Consider the following 15,925-nt stretch of genomic DNA (forward strand, 5'->3'; position numbering starts at 1 on the left):
CTCTTGCTGATTTCTCCTAGGGAAAGTCAGCTTCCAACCTTTGGGCCGGGCTGACCCAAGGCCTCTTCCTGGAAGATGTTTCCGCAGTGTGACTATCACAGTAATGCAGAATACAGAGCTAGTTTGTGAACTCATAAAGGGAAGGGGAAAAAAATAGAAACAGAAATGTAAAATTTTTGCAACAAACAAGAGGCCGCAGCCAGACACCGGCAGCAGCTCCTGCAGGCTGCCCAAGTCTCCCGGGAGCTCTGCGCCCATCCATCTCCCGGCCTCCCACCTCTCCCTGGCATTGCATGGGCTCCGCTGTGTCCCTGTGGGACACCTTGTCAATCCAAAGAGGATGTTTGGGTACAAATTCCACCCCGCTGGGCGATTTCTCCTTCCTGAGAAAACAGCAGAGAAACTGGGGGAAAGAACAAAGAAAATGTGGAGCAAAAATAGAACACAATCCTGCTCCTAAACAGGGACGGTTTCTACACAGGTGTTTTCTTTCTTGCTGATCATTCTCAGTGCTGAGAGAGAGCGTCAGCTAGTCTTGGATTTGGGGGTTTTCTCTGTCTCTACGTCTCTAATTTCTCTCCCTCCCCACCCCTCATGATTAGACTGGGATTTTACATTGCTTGTTTTTAAGGGGGTTTTGTTTTGTTTTGTTTTGCACTGCTTTGTTCTGGTTTTCAGGCAGAATTCACATAGCATAAAAGAAAACATCTTATAATTCCAGTAGTATGAAGCACATTCACAATGTGTGGCACTATCACCTTTACTGAATCCCAAAACATTCTCATAAAGGAAATCTGCACCATTAGGAAGTCACTCACCCGACCTCCACCCTGCACCTGGAAACCATCAGTCTGTTTTCTCTACATTTAGATTCGCCCATTCTGGATATTCATATAAATGGTCATATGATAGTGCCTTTATGTCTGGCTTCTTTCACCTAACATAATTTTTTTGCAATTTGTCTATGTTGTGCCATGCTTTAGTACTTCATTCCTCTTCATGGTTTTATTCTATTAAATTCATGTGCTTTATATTTTGTGACCATTCCTCTGTTGATGGACATTTGAACTGTCTTCATGTTTTGGCTGTTGTGATTGTGCTGTTAGTAAGTCTGTGTAAGTTTTCATTTAAATTCTTCTTTTCCATTATCTTGGGCACATGCTAGGAGTATAGCTGGGTCACGTGGTTATTCTATGTTTACCTTTTGGAGGACTCACCACACTCCGCTGTGTCCAGCTAGTTTCACTCTGCACAATGTCCCCACGGTCCAGTACTTCATATAGACTGATATTAAGTTCTTATCTGATAAATGCTTTGCAAGCATTTTCTTCCATTCTTTGTTTGGTCTTTTCATTCTCATGATAGTGTCCTTTGAAGCACAAATATTTTTAACTTGGATGGAGTCTAATTTATCTTTTGGGGTTTGGTGGTTGTTGTTGTTACTTGTGTTTTTATGTTGTATCTAAGAAACCATGACTTAATTCAGGTCATGAAGATGTAATCCCAGGCTTCATCTAAAAGGTTTAGCTCTTGGGGCTGGGGATTTAGCTCAGCGGCAAAAGCGCCTGCCTGGCAAGCGCAAGGTCGTGAGTTCGGTTCCCGGTACCGGAGAAAAACAATAAAAGGTTTAGCTCTTACATTTAGATGTCTGATAGACTTTGACTTAATTTTTTCCCATATGGTGTAAGGTATAAATCCAACCAAATTGTTTTGCATGTAGAAATCTGGTGGTCAGCATCATTTGTTAAGGAAACTTTCTTCCTCATTAAGACAGATAGGTTAAAAGTAAAAGAGTGAAAACTGATATAATATGCAAAAGCTAATCACAAGAATATATAGTATTTATATTGGCATCAAACTATCTTTCAGAATAAAAAATATATCACTTCTATACAACTTTTCCAGGAAATAACATATTAATGTGCTAAGATATTATTCTCCCCAAATTAATCTATACATCAATTGCAATCCCAAACAAACAATCAGGAGAATTGTTTATAGGTATGAAAAAGCTGACTTTTAAATTTTAGGAAATGTTAAGGTAACTAGCCTAAGCCCAAACAATTTTTAAGTGAAACAAACTTGGAAACTTCCTTTATCTGGTTTCGATTCTGTAACTTTAGTTGTCAGTAGTGTATGGCACTGGTGAAAGTACAGACACAGATTAATTGAACAAAACCCTTGCTGGCAAGGATGTGAAGTAACAGGAATTGCTATATATTGCTGCTGGGGTTAATGAATGACTCACTTTGGAAAATAGTTGGTCACTAAATGTACTCTTTACTTATATTACCAGGCATTCTGCTTCTCCCTATTTATCCAAGAGAAACATCAACTTCTGCTCCCATTAAAATCTTCACACAAATATTTACGGTAGCTTTATTCATAATTGCTCAAAACTGGAAACAACCCAAACTTCCTTCCCTTGGTGAATGGAATAAGCAAATGGTGTTGTCTATGTGATGTTGTCTATGTAACTTCTCAGTAATAAAAAACGCACAAACTATGAATCCATACAACTTAGTGGCTCTCAAGGGCAGTGCTGAGTGTCCAAAGCTGACCTGATACAGTGAGTGAGATAGTGTATGCTTCCATTCACATGAAATTTGAGAAAAGGTGAAACATTCCTAGGGAGAGAGAACAGACCAGTGACGTCAGAAGATGTGGCCAAGACTGGTTGACTTCAAAGCAGACCAAGAAGAAACTATTCTGATGCAAAGGAAGTGCTCTGCACCTTGATTATGATGGTGGCTACATGACTATAAGCATTCATCAAATTTTGCAATGACTTTTGCTGCATATAAATTTTAAATAAATTTTTTTAATTCCTGAGAACTTGACTCTCCATGATTTTTTTTTCTGTATGCTTTGTATTTGTCCAACAGAGCCTAGACTGACAGCTGCCTTCCACACCAGCTGCTTGGAAATGGTGTGAGTGGTCATCATGCTAACTGCATAGCCCACTCAGCACAAAGTCCATATAGCCAGTAACTAGCTGGACTATATCACTGACTAGTCCAGCAAACCAAATCACTCTTTCTCAGTCTTGGCTGGGAAGCATTCCAGTTTGGAGTACCAAGAACATTCTTGCCCAGTCAGGCTTCACCAGTAAATGCAGGACCTCTCCCACTTGCAGCTTCTGGAAATGGAAGAGAAGGAGAGAGAACAGAGCACAGGTGACCTAGGAGTTGCAAGAGAGGGCAGATGGGCACTGGTTTGCAGCTGTTCACCCTGCATCACAGGCAGCTCCTCCTGCCCCATGCCGAGCTCCTGAGTCGCCTCTGAAAGGAATCCCATCATCCTCTGCCCTCAGGAGTTGGGAAGACCTCAAGCTTCTCTTCCCCCATTAAACAATGTTTATTGTTGGAAACCTTTAGAAATGGTTCCCATAGTTGCTCTCTCAATTGACATTGAACATTTGAAGGTCATTCACTGAAGCTCCACAACAATATAGCTCACATTATCCTCTGCTTAATATCCTTTGTATTATTATCATATGAATTACACCCATATACTCCAAAAAACCATTGGCAATGGTATAATTTTTGTGTTCAATAATCCCATGTTTTTAATAATGTGGGAGGATAAAGATAATTTGGAATTTGCCCAGAATGAAACAATTCTGATCACTGTGAGTTTCTCTGCAGAAACTATGGAGGCTAGAATATAATGGAAAAAGTTTTAAAATGCTTACAGGAAAAAGAAAATTTTCAACTCAGAATTCTATGTCTAATGAAAATATAATCAGAAGTAAAAGGAAATAAAGATATCCTCAGTGACTAAAACCTAAAGCAATTTGTCAACAGCTGTTATCAACTAAAAGAAATGCCAGAGACATTCTATAAAGTAGAAATTTTGAAATTCGAGAATGAAGGGCTAGGGATATAGCTCAGTGGTGCAGCACCTGCCTGGCAAGTGTGAGGTCCTGAGTTCGACTCCCAGTACAAAAAGAAAAAAGAAAAAAAGAAATTTCAGAATCAGGCAAAAATAGCAGAATTGGTGTAAGAAAAGTTTCTGAAGAAATAATAGCTACAAATTTCCAGCATTTGCAAAATATATATTTACAGATTCAAGAGGCCCAGCAAAAAAAATCTGTATGAAGAAAACGATGCCCGGACTCATCTAATCAAATTGCTGAGAATTAAAGAAAATGTGATAAAACAATTTTGATGATTGAAAGAAGGATTAGACAGACAGATATCCTCATAGTCCTGTTTCCCTGAAGAACCTTTATACACAACTCTAAGATTTTTTTTTCTGGTACCAGGAATCAAACTCACAACCTCACACTTGCCAGGCAGGGGCTGTACTCCTGAACTATACCCCTGGCCACTACCCTAAGATATTAACTCAGCTCACAAACCCTAAATTTTCCCACTTTCATGTCATATTAAAAATTAATGTTCAACTAGTTTTAAGGAACAAATAGAGAGAAATACAAATAACATTTTAGATGGTTCAATAAAAGCCAAGTAATAAGAGAACAAAAAAAGGAAGTAGATATATGTTCAAATGTGTGGCTTATGTGAGGAACCGTGGTTATGAATGATATTTAATTCCTAACATTGACAGAAGAATCTAGGATAAAATGTGTTTCAATAATATCAGGGTAATGACTGAAAGAATAACATTAGATGTAATATTTCACATCCATAAAGGAAAATCAAAAAAGCAATCAAGGAAGAGGTAGAAAGGTGAAAAAAAGAAGAAATAAAAAATCACAATAAACAAAAAACATAAAATGAGATGGGAGGAGAAAGATCAAATATATTATTAATCACAGTAAATAATAATGTGCATAAATCAAGTTATTTCCCTTGCTATGTCTTAGAGCAGCTAAGTGCTATTTTTAAGGAATATACTTAAAATAAAATGATAAAGTGAATGTATCCAGAAAATGCTAACAATGGCAAATAATAAAATACTAATCACACATGTACATTTTAAGGTCAAAAACTTTGAACAGAGAAAATCTGCTGATAAAAGATGTGTTTGTAAGGAAATTGTAGCAGTTATAAACATACACACCCCAACCCACATTTCATGGACATACTTAAAGCAAATAATAATGATAATAATAGTTAGAAATTCAAGGTTATTTTGACAAGATTACAATGAGTTTCAAACATGTCTGTCAAAATTTAACAAATCCAGTAGAGGAAAAGTAATATGATTAGAGCATTTGAATTACACAATATGCTTTATTGAATAGACATAACATTCTGTGAAAGACAGAATTTTTTTAATATTCATGAATGGGTGATTTGTAGAAATTATTCATAGACTGTGTGCTACAGAAAATCTTAAAAATTCAGATAAATATGTAGATAGCAATCAATCCTACCACATTCCCTGACAGTGAAATAAATACCAAAATAAAGTCTCTCTAATCTAACCTAGAAATTTAAAAGCATTCTTTAATACTCGCAAGGATGAAATAGTCTTTATGATTAAAGATGAAATAATTATAACTACAGGCTGACTAATTGGAAAATAGCATCAAAAAGAACTCAAATTTCAAAGTCTATGGAATGTGGACAAACCCCTTATCAAGAAAAGGAACACACAAACTTAGTAAAAATATTTGAAATAGTAGACTGCTTTAGTGCCTAAAAGATGGACTGTAGAGCCAGATTACACAAGTTCAAATCCCAGCTTTGCCACTTACTTAATGTGTATACTTGGAGTAATGACCTGAATTCAAGGTGCTCCCTTTCCTCAAATGTAAATGGAGAAGGATAATATGTATCTCTTAGGGAGTTATGAAAATTAAGTGAGGAAACCCTTGTGACTTTGAAAATTAAGTGAGGAAACCCTTGTGGCTTCCACGAGTGATTTGGGGAGGAAGGGGCATGTTGATTGGTAGGTAAATACATTAGTATATAAATAGTAGATCTAAATAAATGAATGGTCATGGTGATGACGATGACAGATGAAAGAGAGAAAGACAGAAGGAGAGAGGACTGATATCAAGAAGCTAACCAAGAGATTTCCATAGTTCAAAGGGCGGAATTGTGTCCCCTTGAAATTCACATGTTGCACTTTTCACCCCAGCACCTCATCATGTGATGGTACACAGATGTAGGGTTTTAAAAGAGGTAATTACTGTAACATGAGGCCTTTGGGACGGACCCTGGTACAATACAACTGTGTCTTTATCAGAAGAGGAGACCAGGACACAGACATACACAACGGGAGGACCACACCAGGGCACAGGGAGATGATGCTATCCATGAGCCATGCAGGGAGCTGCTGGGAGAAATCAACCCAGCCATGCCTTGATCTCAGACTTTCAGTTTTCACATTGTGGGAAATAAGTTTCTGTCCCTGAAGCCAACCAGTCTGGTACTTTGTGATGCTGGCCGTAGAGAGTAGACAAAGTGGTGCCAGAAAACTCTCCACCATACCAAGTGTGGGCAGGAGAGGGGTTGCTCTGCTCTTGAGAGGCCCAGCTGCTGGATTTCCCATGTGTGAGCCCCTCACTGAGCAAGTGCACTCTGACATCCAAGACACACATTTCTTACAACCCTGCCCCAAAGAACATCATCCTCTTCTCCTACTACTGAAGTGGAAAAGCAGGCATTAGCTTAGCCATGGGGGAAAATTAGTTGTGTGCAGCTGGCTGAGCCCAGCACTCTGTACATCGCGTTTTATGGTCAATTTAAGGGACTTTCAACAGCAATTTTGTCTACATTAAATTGTATTCTTATGGGCCACTTTGGAGCTTAACCTTTACCTAAGCTCCTCCTCCACAGGGGACCATGGTATCAAGTCTAGCGGTGACAGAGAAATAAATAAGATTTGCAGAAGAAGTAATAGATGTGTGTGTGTGTGTGTGCGTGTGTGTGTGTGTGTGTGTGTGTGTGTGCGCGCGCGCGAGAGAGAGAGAGAGAGAGAGAGAGAGAGAGAGAGAGAGAGAGAGAGAGAGAGAGAGACAGAGAGAGAGAGAGAGACAGAGAGAGAGAAAGAGAGAGAAAGAGAGAGAGAGAGAGAGAGAACACGTGGAGTGAAAACTCCCAGCACAACAGTTCAACACTCCTGCCTCGGAGATTCCTCCTCGAGAAGTTGCAGCCATAAGCTAAACGAGTAACACAAAACTACTGTCAAGAGCTGAGCAGAAACAGAGTGGCTCCCTCCTGCCCATGCTGACCTGTCACAGCGGCCCATAAATGGAATCCACGGGGCCGGATCCACCTCGGTGCTCGCTAGCCTGGATCCCACAGGCCTTTCAGTAATTCTTCAGTAAGAATTAAAGAGATTCCCTAAAGACACAGCTGACTCACCTGTGGGCTCAAGTGATTGACAGGTCTTAGACTCTCATTCCCTGACGCTCCCATGCCAGCCACTCCTTCCAGCAAGAAGCTTGTTCAGAATTTTCAGACCTCTTCCCCCTCCCCAGGTGAAGCCCAGCTGCTGAAGCAGCTTTGGAGATGATTCTGGCTTTTTCAGAGGTTCAAGTCTCACCTCCGACCAGCACCACCTACCCTTGTCTGGCCAGAGAAACAGAGGAACAGCTTCTGGTGTTGTTGCTTCTGGTGCTGCTGTTGTTGTTGCAGCGGAGACAGGTGACAGTTTGGGAACTTTCAGCCTTCCTCCGGTGGTGAGGTCACACACTAGCCCCACTTTTCCTACCCATTCTTGTGGGGAGCAACCCAGAAGTCAGAGGGACCTTTATTTTGCCTAGAGAAAGGGAAACTTACCTGATGATACTGTTCAGATTTCAGATCAAAATTGGAACCACATTGGATATTAATATTTTAATTATTCTAAATGTAAAAATATAGAGCATGATTTAAAATGTTCCTTACTAACCAGTGGGGAGAGCTCAGAAAAATGATCAAATTAGATACTGGATAATGTTGGATATGCTTTCTTTCTTTTCCTTTTCTTTTTGGTACCAGAAATCAAACTCAGGACCTCACTCTTACCAGGCAAGTGCTGTGCTGCTGAGCTATTCCCCCAGGCCCCCAAATTAGATATTGATAGATGAAAGAACCCACATTTTTCTGCACACTTCTGAGCTATAATGTGAGTAAAAGTCTAATAAGACCCCCAAACTATTCGGGGAGGCTGGAGTGGCACCAGGTGATGAGAACAAAAAGCATATGGATTTAAGGGATCTTTTATCTTTTATTTTGTACATCTTATACTTTTAAAAATGATTGTCAAATCAAGGCATGGAGAAGCACAAAAAGAAATAGCTGGAAAATATTTGGAGTCACCATTTCTCTCTTTCATAAAATATCTTCAGCTCGTATTTCTTGGAGTCCATTGCCTTTCCACAGTTCCACGCCTGTGTTAGTCTCCTTTCCATTACTAAAACAAAACATCTGAGATAGTTTATAAAGGGAAAAGGTGCATTTTGGTTCACAATACCAGAAGGTCCAACATGGCAGGACACACAGCTTAAATAGCACCTCATCTCTCTTATATGAGAAACCCAAAGTATAAACAATTTAAAGAGCAAAATAAAAGAAAGATGATTTGCAGGAGTTGGTGGTCTCTCTGTGGTCCCCGGGAGAAAACAGTGAGAAGATATAGAAAATAAAGACAAGAGACAATAGCCAGGGTCAGGTGGAGTTACCTCTGGCCTGATGAACAGAACTGACTTCAACAGTAGGGGCTTTTATTTTATACACTTGCAAAGTTAGTATCATGGGGGGGGGGGTAATGTTGCCTAGCAACTAACGACTGCAACTGTCTGGCAGGATGCCTTTTTCAATACTGAGGTAGCTTGACTGCTTGACCAATAACCTGCTCCAGTGGCTCCCAACAATGATGGTAAATGGAACTAGACTTTGAGGAGATGGGAAGGGGATCTGTAGATTGGAGGTGCAGCAGTCAACAGTCTCTGTCTTTACTAGAGAGACAGCTATCACACATGATACAGAAATGTAGGAGAAGTTACAAGATAGGCTTATGACAGTCAGCCACAGAGTCGGATGAGAAAATATGCAGAGGAGTCTGCGCCCTGGAGGCTGATGGGTCCAGTCCAATGTCTGGAGCTCACAGCAGTGTCCGTGCATGTCCACATCAGGAGGCCAATGGGTCTGTGATGGAAGGCTGAAGAATCTACCATCTACGCTGCAACCTGAAGAGTCCCAGGCAGAAACTGAGCAGACAGCTCTAGAAGCCAGGAGACCCCATCCAAGCTGAAGGTGAAGACTGGAGCTCCTTGCAAGAACCAGCAAACACCATCTCCCACCATCTCTGTGCCCTCCTCTTGCACAGGCTCAGGGTGTTTACAAAGTGAGGACTCTGGTCCCTGCTGAGTTGCTTAGTTAAACTTCTCAACTTCACAAGTTATAACAATGAATCAACCATAAAGGAAGGAGAGGGCAGGGAAGAGGAAGTAAAAAGGATCAAAATGCTATATGTACATGTACCAGTACCCCATGTTGAATGTATTCATTATCACAAACATACACTAATAATTTTTTAAAAAACACTCACCTCATGGCCAGAAAGCGAAAGAGAGAGAAAGGAAATAACAAGGGTCCTACTGTCCCCTTCAAGGATGCCCCCAGTGGTCTAATCTCCTTACAGTAGACCCTACTCTGTGGGTTCTCTACCAGTTCCCTGCACACCACCCTGAGAACCAAGCCTTTACCTGTGGGCACTGGGGGGACACTTAGGATTCAAACTGCAGCAGTGCCTTTTATTTACCAACCATTACACAATTCTCCATTGCCACTCAATCGTCACCAGAAACCTTCACCTTCCTTTCTTTCCTTAATCTATGGAGAGCTCTATTGGTTGGCTCCTAATGCCTCAGAAAGCAAAGGGACAGCGGCAGTGCATCGGATCTGCCCCAGACTTTACTCCTGGTGATCACTCACTCTTTTAAGGTGTCTTATTTTAACAGACTTTTAGAGTAAAGGACGGAAGTGAATGAACAGACCACCTGCAGCCTCCTGTTCATCTCACCTCCCGCTTCCTCCGCACACCTCTTTGTTGGACTTGACTTTTGCAAGTTTTTGTTTCAATTTAGACCCACGCGCTCGCCTCCACTGGCTTGGAAATCCCCGGGATGGTGCAGGTGGAAGTGAGCTTGCTGACTAAGGAATCCTGCTTTCCTGCAGGAGAAGTGGTGGAAAGGGAGTGCATGAGCAGGAGACAGAAAAAAAGGAAGCATTCATTTAGCGAATTCCGTACCCAAGGCTATAGCTAGGAAGGCATTGCCACACAGCACATTTCAACTTTTCTAAAATGGATTTCATTTGCCTTATTTATCTAACAGCTTTACTGAAGGATCTGTCAATTAAATTTCACACCCAACAGAGTGCATGTTACTGGCGGCTTCTTCAGTTACAACAATGACATTCAGAGAGGTTAAGTAACTCCCTCACCCATGCAGAACTTTTAGACAATGGAGCAGAACTTGATACTGCTCCATTTGTCCCCAAACTCCCAGAACCTCAGAGTCTGCTCTTTGTCACACCAAGGAGGGGAGGAAATGAGCACTGCAGGATTACATGTGAATTGCCTTTGTGGGATAAACACAGGAATGGCAGCAGGACTTAGTTGTGTTTTTGCCTTCCTCTGGTCGGAAACCCTATCAAACCACGTGATTTCCTTCCTATACCAAAGAGTAGATCCCTTCCTTGCCCTGTAGCTTTTGTGCATAGTTTGTAGACTTTACTTCCCAAGAATGTTGACTCACAATAGCAAAGATCAAACAGTGTTCAGTCCAGGCTGTGCACATCCACCAGAAATGTACATCTCTTGACTGACCCTGTCCCATCCAGGTATTCCCTGTGCAGCATTCCAGTTTGGGGTCTGTGCCCTGCATTGCAGTGGTGTGTGTCCCTGGTCCCCTTCAATTAGCATGGCTCTCTGAAAGCAGTCATTGAACTTGGGAATCAGAAGTCGATCCAAGGAAAGAGCATCCATCCCCAACAACTGAAGGGTCTGATGTTTCTCCAGGTCACACAAGCAGGAAATGTGTTCGCAGAAAGCAGGGAAAGGAAGTGGAGGCTGCATTCTTGCCAGCACAAGGATGAGGTTGGTGCAGTCTTCCCTCCTCACTGGTAAGTTCAAACATACACCTGGCTGGGACTGGACCTTCTGCTTTGGTGTGGATGTGGCCGATGAGCAACCAAGTGTGTGTCCTGAACCTAAGGCTTGCATTCCTACCCTTGTTAAATTCTTGGCATTGCTCCTGGGCCTGGGACCTTTAGTGTACCCTGAAGCACAAGCCTGGAGACTATCTGGAACATGAGATTTTTGACTCTTGTTTCAAAACTCCATAGAGACCTCTAAAGAATCATGTCACCACACAGCCACACATTATAGATATATGTAGGACAACTCCATCCCTAAATGCTTGATTGAGTTTCTTTAATCTACACTGATTTATTCAGCTCTTAATTTATGCCAGGATGCTCTTCTGGGTATCACTCTGTGCATTCCTGTAGACATTGTTCTAAAGACAAGAGTTAGCCCTTAGGAAGATGAGATATAGAAAATTATGTCACGATTTATTCCCTCTGAAAGGCTGGGCTTGTGCACAAAGAACCACTCACAAGGCTGCTGTAAGAATAAGGAACATTTTTCTTGCTTCTGTTTTTGAAATGGGGCCTTATAAGAAGTGAAGACCAAGGCTTGGGGAAAGAAGAGATCTTCTCATTCACACTTGGTTGTCCACTGTGCGCAGAATTAAGTTTACCGACCACTGCTGTGACCATAGGGACAGTTACTTTTTGGCACTTGATCTTCTGGAAATCTGCAGCACAGATTGTCTTCTGAAATACCACTGGACAGTATGCATCACCCTTCCAGGGCAGCAGAGCTCAGGAGTTTCATTTTTGATTACAGTTTTAAAAATCTCACATTGCAAATGTAATTAAGAGAGCCCATCAGCTCAGGAACATAGTCCCATTCCAGAACTATTTTTTAAACAGAGACAAAGCCTTCCTCAGGCAAGAGGGAATTAATAACCAGCTAACTCTGTGGACTCCTTGCCTGCACAATCCCTAAGTACTCTGCATCCACAAACTCAGTAAATACTGATACAACCTCCAAGTTAGGAATCACTGCTCTTCTGTATTAGAAAGGAGGAGACTGAGGCATATGTCCCTCAAACACTCAGGGTGTTTAAAGGCTTGATCCCCAGACATGACACTATGGAGAGATGGTAGAACTTTTAATACCTCGTGGAAGGTGTTTAGGTCATTGAGGGCATGACCTGAAGGGGACTGTGGGACTTTGGTCCCTCCGTCTTTGTCTGTTTGCTTCCTGGTGATAAAGAGAACAATTGCACTTGCCACACATTTCTGCTATGATGAACTGCCTCACCACAGTCCCCAAAATAATGAGGCCAACAGACCATAAACTGGAACCTCCTAAATCATGAGCCAAAATAAATCTTTTCTCCTTATAAGTTGACGGAATTCTAACCAACACTCTGAAGCACAGGGAGATTTGTTAACTCGCCTAAGTTCTGACACCTAGCAGATGGCAGAGCTCAATCAGGTTGCCAAGCACCAGAATTGATCTTCCACCAAAAAAAAAAAAAATCAATTCATTCCCAGCTGTGGGCCCCTGGTGAGGTCCTTAGCTGTGCTTCAGTGCTCTAGTAAAGTTAGGTTAACTGTGAAGGGAGGAAGGGAGGTACATGTGGGAAGTCCAACCTGTCATTCTGACCTCTGAACTCAGCCAGTGGCTACTATTCCCCAAATTCACTTCTAAGTGGGGCCAACTTTCCTTTCATGCTACAATTTGGATCTCTGATTAATAGGATGCTGTTCTTCAGTGTTACACTGCCGGAAATATGGCTTCCTACCCCGCACCCAGAGGAGCGGGACCTGCTTGCGATTACAGAGGCTTTCCAGGGTCTTTGGTGGACTTTAGAAGGCTGGGCAGCTTCTGGGGGACAGTAATGGGGACAGCGTATATTTTGGAACATCTGATAATAAAGCTAAGAAGAAAAACTGTGTGGAATCCTTCAGTATCCACCTTGAAGGTTGTTCTTAATGTGTATTTTTCAACGGAATTTATCTGACAAAAATGGTGGTGAAGGTGACAAATACACAGCAAGACTCTCCCGTATCTGACACCCTCTCCCAACAGAGCTGGAAAGTGGTTCCAGTGTCTGACCTACTTCCCCTGGATCAGACACATGCAGCCTCCCAGGGCTTTGAGGAATCAGCAACAAAATTAGGGAGTTGTGCTTTAATGTTTGATCCTTTACACTAGAAATGACAGTTTGGCTTTTCTTTGAGGATTACAATAATCATAAAAGAAATCGTTGCACTGCACTCTCTGCTGACACCAGTGGAATCAAGGCCGAAAGCAACCCTTCTTGCACTTTGTGTACATGCAGAATGAACGTTGCGGTCATCATTTCTGAGTGACGGCTAAGAAGCAATAATATGATTATTAGTGAAGGGAGAAGCTTCCTCCAGCTTTGAGAAGGGGGATTGAATCACAGGGCTGCAATAAAAATCCCAGTGGGCTTTTCTTAGGTCTGCACTTGAGGAGGGGGAGACAGCACAATATTCGTCAATATCTCCAAACTCTGATTACCAACATAAGTCTGCCCTGCAAAGAGTCAGGACTGATGTTATGAGGACCTAATTCTTTTTAAATAAAACAAAATGAAAACTATAAATTTCAACCAAATAAATGTGGTGTCTGCGGATGGAACAGGGACCTGACATGATGGAGAGGCACCAGCCCACGGTGCTTATGGAAGCAGGATGAACACAGTGCTACTCGGTTTGTCTTCTGTGCCTTCGTCAAACTTCCATCTCTCTGAATGTGTACAATAAATTTAATTAACTCTTGAAGGCTCTCAAGCTGTGACTGCTTTGGAGCCAGAATCATGTCCAAATCTTGCCATCTGACAGCAGGAATTGATTTTCCAGGGTTCTGATTCACAACCTTTCTCAACCTAATCCCCTTGAGGACAGAGGACTAATTTTTCCAGACCCAAGAGTGTTACAGCAGATGGCTCTCAGTAGAGCCCTTTCCCAGATGGACTTGACCTCTGCCAAAGTCAGTCACTGGTCTGTGTCACACCTCTCCTTGGAGGCCACAGACAGTGGCTGTCACAGAAGAGCCCGGTGTCTTCTCTCCAAGAGTGATGATTGCAAAGAGCCATGCCAGTTAGAGTTCCAATGACATCACAGTCCAGCTTCTATCCAGAGTCTCCAGTCCTAAGCTAATGTGTAGCGGATGTGGCTCCCCTGAGCTATCCCCAATGAACTTCCTGCATACAGATCTCCTTCTCAGAGTCTGATCCTTAGGGAGTCACCACATTTAGAGTAGGAGACACACTGAGATCACCAAAGAAATACAGAGGGGGACACAAAGGACTCGAAGACAGAACTTGGGGCACCCAAAAACTTGCAGACCAGGAAATTAGGAGAACTGGGGAGAAGGAAAGGATACAGAGGAGAACATGGCAGCTGGTGAGGTAGGTGAAGGTTTGCAAAGGACAACAATTCACTGTGTCCAATGCTACTGGTTACTAAGACTGAGACTGAAAGTAACCACGGGACTGAGTGATTTGAAGGTCATTATTGACAGTGCTAATGCTAATGATTACCCTTGGACCAGCGCAACACAGGCTCAGTATACCTGCTCTTCATTACAACCCATGGGGAATTGTTGGGACAGGTATTTTCTCCCACTATTCATTTGCAAGGATCATGTATTAGTCAGGGTTCTCTAGAGAACAGAATCAAGAGAAGGTTGTTAGGTGATTGGTGATAGATAGATACATAGATAGATAGATAGATAAATAGATAGATACAGTCATGATAAGAGATTAATTTATACAATAATAAAGGCTGAGAAATCTCAAGATCTGCAAAGGTGATCAGCAACCCGGAGATCCAGGAGAAATAATGTTAGAAGTTCCAGTCCAATGTTCAGCAGGATTGAGACCCAAAAAAAATCCCACATTTCAATTTACATAGACAGAAAGAAAATGCTGATGCCTCAGTTCAGAGACAGGAAGGAGGAGATCCCACACTGACAGGGGTCAACTTTGTGTTTTATTCAGGCCTTTAACAGGTGAGGTCTGCCAGCCTGGGGAGGGCAATCTGCTTTCCTCCATCTACCAATTCAAATGCCAGTCTTACCCCAAAACACCCTCTCTCACACACACCCTGCATTGTTCACAAAATGTCTGGGCACCCTGTGGCCCAGTCAGGTTAACACTGAAATGAACCATCATGCACAGTAACACTGTGGGTGAGAAACACAACATGGTTTGGCCAACACTGCAGGCCACCTTTTAAGAGGCAGATCATGTAGTGCTCGCCTTTCTGCAACAGGGCTTCTTTACATGGCTGTCATGTTGCCTCTTTGGGAGGAGTGCTTGCTCTTTAAGGAAATGTTATGCAGACCATCTGGTCCCCTTTCTCCACTGAATTCTCCTTTTGCATAGAGGTCTGAACAAATAGGAGCAGAGGGGAAGAGTGATTTCCAAAGAGATGTTAATCAAAGGGTACAAAGGTTCAGTGAGATAAGAGGAATGGATTCAAAAGATTTACTCTGCAGCTGATCTATCACTGTTAACAGTACTGTATATGTGAAAACTTCCAAGGGGTTTTAAGTATTCTCATCACAAAAATATGTGAGAGAGTGCATATGTTAATGAGCTTGCCTCAGCTATTCCACAATGGTTGCATAAATTAAAACACTATGTTGTGCACACCATACATATACACGATTTTTATTTGTCAGTAAAAAAGCAGCAGCTCTGTTGTCAGCTGGTGGACAGCAACCACCAGGGACAGCAGCATGGCCATGTGTGCCTCAGAAGTTCCTCATCAACAATTCAAGAGCAAGGAAGGAATTTTATGCATGCAGGGCACATCCACCAGTCTTCTCTGGAGCTGAGTACAGTGGGGCCCAGTGCCCCTGGGACCTGGGATTCGCATAATTTACCAGAATTGCAAAGTAGGTGAGGCAG

Source organism: Chinchilla lanigera, unplaced genomic scaffold (assembly GCF_000276665.1).
Source record: "Chinchilla lanigera isolate Chin_1 unplaced genomic scaffold, ChiLan1.0 scaffold00064, whole genome shotgun sequence".
NCBI lineage: Eukaryota > Metazoa > Chordata > Mammalia > Rodentia > Chinchillidae > Chinchilla > Chinchilla lanigera.